We start from the raw sequence: 5,485 nt of genomic DNA, 5'->3' as shown, positions 1-5,485 counted from the left end.
TGAACCCGTTAATATGTATAAAATCTAGTTATTGGCCCAACGTAACGGCCACGGACCGTAGGTTGACGACCCCGAAATTTAGAGAAATGAAGTATAAGTTCAAGCAGTTTAAATAATGCTGGTGCTTGGAGTTGAATAGTGATGTAAACGTGACCACAGTCTACAAACACGATAACAAATATCGATTGCGCTTCGCTCAACCAGAGCCATGCTCGTTCTTGCTCATGAAACAGTGCATCCCCATTAAATGAAAAGTCTGAACGAATGCATTCAGGTTCCTACCTCTGAATCACCTTATATTGAGATCCGTTTTTTAACAAGAACACAAACGAGGCCCATCAATTTGTCAGTACTAAGGAAACAGCGTCTGACAAGTGACAACGCATCAAATGGCCAACTTCTGACACTATCTACCAATACGGTTACGGCAATAAAATTGCATTGCAAAATGCAAATAATATTGCGCCATTTCCAAGCGCAGCTTGAAACCTAGTGCGACCAGCTAGTGTCATTTTCACAACCAAGTGCAACCAGTTAGTGTCTCGAGACACATTCCAACTGCATAGATACCGCAGTAACCCATTAGGGGCGAAAGGAAACACATAACTTGTGTACGACCAGCGTTCTGTCAGCGTACGACGCATAAAGCAAACTGCTCAAACAACTGCGATCCCGAACAACACAACACAGAGCTCCGAGACGAATGGTTTACAAAAGTCTACGACTGACGACATCGAAACAGTACGTTCATCGGGACTAGTCACATGACACGCTCAACCCAGCTGGGTTATGGATACTAATTGCGCTTCAAATTGACCTCTGACGACTGACAGCCATTTACTTACGCCAGTCTGATGCATGAAACTGTACATTGAAACTCAAGCGGCAGCACATAGGTCTCCATCAAGGTGGTTATATACAACAGAGCACCTCGCTAAAACGAGCGCGAGCCGCACTGTCACACTGACAGTTAACACTGAGCCGCGAGTCGTGACAGTTGCACTGCGTCATATGCACGCAGATGTCGCACTCACGGCACCGTTGCTGGCACTGCACTGCGGGTGGACACGCGCGGTGCAGTAGCTCCACGGTGTGCGTCTCACCGGAGGGATTACCAGTCTCCGACCGGACAGTCCAGGCGGGAAGTGCGGTGTCTTCAATCATGACCGCCGTCCCCGTCTCCGCGGAGTGCCGCACGGCGGCGACGCGGCGGCGTCGGATCTTGAGCTGGTGGACACTGGACTCCTGCCACAGCTGCCAGCTTCAGCCCTTCAGCATCGTGTCATCAGCAAACTCCAGCAGAGCCCCAATGCAACTGGGAAAATAAAATTTATGCTGTTAAGCCAAATCAACCAAAACATTTCCTTGCACAGGATTCTCTTTGGCAGTTCAGCAAAATCTTCTGTGATATCCATGGCCGTGACCGTGACGTCACTTGTGAGGTGAATTATGAGGTGAAAGTTACTAAGAAACAGTTTTTTTTTAACAGCTTCAATCCATGTTTGCCTGATTCCAAACTCAAGGCAACATCTCATAGCTTTGACAGCATGAAATTTCATATGAAACCATATTGAGGTTACAATTTCCATTATCTTGTCACAAACAGTGCACTTTAATATGGATAACTAACACCAAATCATCCAACCTTGTATCTTTATCTGGTGAAACTCAAGAAACCAATAAAGCAAACAATTTCTGAGCAAAACATTTAGGCATTTGACAAGCTCGACTACTGCCATGCAGCCTAATGCTCATTGATTACAGATTAAATGCCTACTTTTCAAATATAAATTCGGTAGTTCAATATATAATGAAATACCCAGCTCAATAGAGGCAATTATGATAATGACAGCATGTAAGCAAAGTAAAAATAAAATCAAATATTTCTTCTACAGAAAAAAAGCACTTGTACCCACTCAACTTAATTTTACTACATCACTTATTTGAATTATCAGTCATCACCAGACTTGTAAAAAAAACTTTCTAGATATTATGCCACAAAAAATAAACAAAGTACCTGAAATTGCACAATAAAGGCACCAGCCACTGGAGCGGTAGGTATGATGGGGTCTCGTAACTTGAACGTTCAGTCTGTAAGAGCATGCCTGACTTGACTTAACAGCTTTGAGGCATCACCTTTGCAGCAGCTCCTCCTATTCTTTTTTAACACAAAGTTAAACTATCATTACCATGCTATGATGATGAGGTGGCTGGTTTCGGGCGCATCAGCATGAAAAGTAGCAGCCTTTCTTTCATTCTATTTCCTTGTTTTCACATGCTCCACAAAACGTTTTTTTTCTTCCACGTTCCTTCTGTCATTATAAAAATAATAGGTATCATAACTGCTTCACGTCTTCTTTATATTCCAAGTATTGCTGCTGCAATTCATCACATCTCCCGTTAGTAAGCCATTGCCCTATGGCCGCTAAAGTAAATAAGTGGAATTCGCCAGAAATTGTCAAAATCGCGCCAAAATAGCAAACTAAGATGAGAAAAAATAACCGCACCCAGTTCTCGTAGATAATTTCTCTAGTTTCTGAAGAATTTTCGGGACCCATGCTCTTTTCATACTGGATGGAAATATATGCAAGGCACACATCCTCAACGCAAGACACCTTTTTCGGGACGAGAAATATAATATCTTTGCCTAGGGTGATCGTTGGGCTGTAAAAGCTCCTGATTTATGCTCGTCTCAGCCCAAGCTACGGAACTGCTATTCCAGTTCAAAACCCATGTTAAAAAGTGAACTATTTCCTTTAAGAATGATTCGAAAACTGGCATGAAGTCTTTTGAGGGCCATCGATGAATTTCGCTAAAAATGACAATGTAATGGTTTGGAACATTTACATTTTTAAGGATACTGTTGCTAATCATGCAAAAATGAAGAGTGAATATTGGACAGAATTGAATGCTCTTTCCAACGGTGCCATTTTCAATTGCCAAACGTATCAGGTTATGCAGCAAAACCCGTGTAATTAATAAAGTGGCACATCATCGACAAACACCATTTTCTCTAGCGATTTGTACCACCTTGGCGTCGATCAATTAGCTATTCACAATTTTTATATGAGAGGCGGTACCTTTCTCTTGCAAATAGGCGTTGATTCAACTCGCTCCATTTAACGGTCACCTAAAAATAAAATTAATTCCAAAATCCCTCAAAAACCGCAATTTTTCAAATAAAAGTGCCATCTCCGGTGCACGTGGCGCGTGCTATCCTCTGCATTGCACACCATTCAATAGCCCGTTCAATTCTGTACACGATGCTGTTTTCCCCGTGCCGGTCGGACCCCTGGTCACCAAGATATGGCACCGAGACCGGACCCGTGTCGGGCAAATTCGGCTGTTTTCGCCCGATTCCGCACGCCGATTTATACATGTAAAGTCTATGACGCGAATTTGCACTTTTTGAGCACGCGCCACGCGCCCCCTATCAATCCGATCGAGCCCAGACCCCTCAAAGGCACGTCGCGCATCCTTGATCTATAAGTTGTGCAAATTTCACCGCGCTAGGTGCAACGGTCTGGCCTGTAGTCCACGCAAAGCACGACCAAGTCGGGACCTCGGTAACGGACAGACGCACCCTCCTCAAATAGTAATATAGATTTGGTTTAGAAATTTGCTTTGAGCTGTTATTTTGAATTTGTAATAACATTTTCCCTAAAAATACGTTGAAAGTATTGAATATGCGATATCCATTCCTTTAGTGGACACTGTTGTTATCGTCATGATTCGATCGTAAATAGTTACCAGTCTCAAATTTGTAATTTTATTTTCATCTCATTGTAACATTTATCTATGTATAAGTCTGAGAGCGTAACGCGAGGATCTCTCGTCGTGTGACGGTGCCTGAACAACAGCACCTCTAACGCGAACCAGCCCTTCTCAGGCCACATCGACCGGTAAGTGGCATGTCTGTACCCACCGATAGTACGCGTGCCAGCGACATCGACAGTTAGCGCGACTGGTCGCCAGGGCAACCGGTGGACCGATGGCCCAGAACAGGTCCTCCCGCGCCTCCGGCTCAGCCCGCTTTTGTTAGTGCCGCTGTATCTGGCGCACGTACAAACCAACGTCGCATGGGGCAACTGCATGGGGTCCGCTAGCACCATAACATTTCTCATGTGCATTTGTAAACAGAGCGTCGACTATTTATAGACGCTGAACTATTGAAAATCTATAGATCCTGTGACGTCATCGCCCCAGTGGTGAACCAACGACCGAGGGCAGACATAGTCCGGAGGTATTAAGCATGCTTCCAACCTTCCTCGCTGCCTCTAGCACGGGACCCCGGGAGAGAAGAGTCCCTTCTGGCCCACGCGGCAGACCTCTCACGTTCAGTGCTGAGGCAGGAGGTAACTAACGGCAGACCGAGGGGTGCAAAAAGCGCCAGGATGTAGTTTTTGGACGATGTGACTCGAGGTGGCTCGAGTGGCTAGCTCAATCGCAGCCAGCCAGATATAGTTGGACAGACTGGCCAGACCGAGTGCGTAGGTGGTCGTTTTCCCTAACCCTTTTCTCTTTCTTCCTCACTCTCACTCTCTCTCTCTCCCTCTCCCCCCCTCTCTCTCTCTCTCTCCCTCTCCCCCCTCTCTCTCTCTCTCTCTCTCCCTTCCATCCCCCCCTCTCTCTCTCACACCATAGTCAGAGTGATGGAATAATTATAATACGGTGTCAGAGTGGAGCGGGTTTTATTGGCAGCCTGTGACCACTGGAGACAAATCTGGACAGTCTCCACAGTCACGTTCGTGTTTGAATGGGACCGACTGGACGACCGTTCGTGTCTTTGTGAATAGCTGAAAGATCCGTTTGAGCGGCACACATGACGTCAGACCCAAAAATCGTTCCAGTGTTGAAATGGACCCTGGACCAATACCAAGCTGCTCCTATCACTATCAGTAAAAATCTATAACATCTTTAGCAACTTTTTAGGTAGGAAGAGTATATAGGAAGAGTAACGTATTGGTGGAAGGAGATGAGCGAGGGCCCTCTAAGTGCATCATTTTGCAGGACAAAATAACAAAACGATAAACTTCTTGACGTGTCGTCAGGCTCTTTCTAAAAACGTTTGAAATTTATATACTGACAATAGTTTACAGAAGTGAAGCGCTGAAGTGTAGAAGAATACATATGCATACCTACCTACTCCTGTTTCAGTCTTCAGACACTTAGTGTAATACGCGTTGGAACGCCACAAAAGATCGCCGCTTCTGATCACTTTATCTGCGACCGTTCCTCGGCGACAGCTTCGTCGACGGAACGGGAGCCGAAGATCCGTCTCCATGCCGTCTCCGCTCCTCCCAACGTTCAGATGTCGGCCAGGGTTCGACGAGACACCGTCCCGCACTAGAGCTGACACGCCATCCTCCCACGGGGGCCGCAGAGGCTCGATCTAGCGATCCAGCCCGGCCTCAGACCGACACGGGCCATCCTCCCGACTTCCGCTTCTCCTGGATTTGGCTTCCTGGCATCGTCAGTTTCCATC

The 5,485-nt window shown here is 46.0% G+C and overlaps 1 long non-coding RNA gene across 1 annotated transcript; it reads right to left on the bottom strand.

Annotated features, from left to right (window-relative positions):
• Positions 1–269: 269 nt before the first annotated feature.
• LOC122376716 lies at positions 270–2,387 on the bottom strand. The gene is made up of 2 exons (XR_006255688.1): positions 2,190–2,387; positions 270–1,315 (listed from the first exon to the last, which is right to left on the bottom strand). It is a non-coding gene; the product is annotated as an uncharacterized LOC122376716 (long non-coding RNA).
• Between the last annotated feature and the right edge of the window lie 3,098 nt (positions 2,388–5,485).

The sequence above is a fragment of the Amphibalanus amphitrite genome, unplaced genomic scaffold (genome assembly GCF_019059575.1).
Source record: "Amphibalanus amphitrite isolate SeventyFive unplaced genomic scaffold, NRLGWU_Aamphi_draft 002258F_arrow, whole genome shotgun sequence".
NCBI classification, from domain to species: Eukaryota; Metazoa; Arthropoda; class Thecostraca; order Balanomorpha; family Balanidae; genus Amphibalanus; species Amphibalanus amphitrite.
The sequence above is the reverse complement of the archived record's forward strand: the minus strand, read 5'-3'. Positions and strand labels throughout refer to the sequence as shown.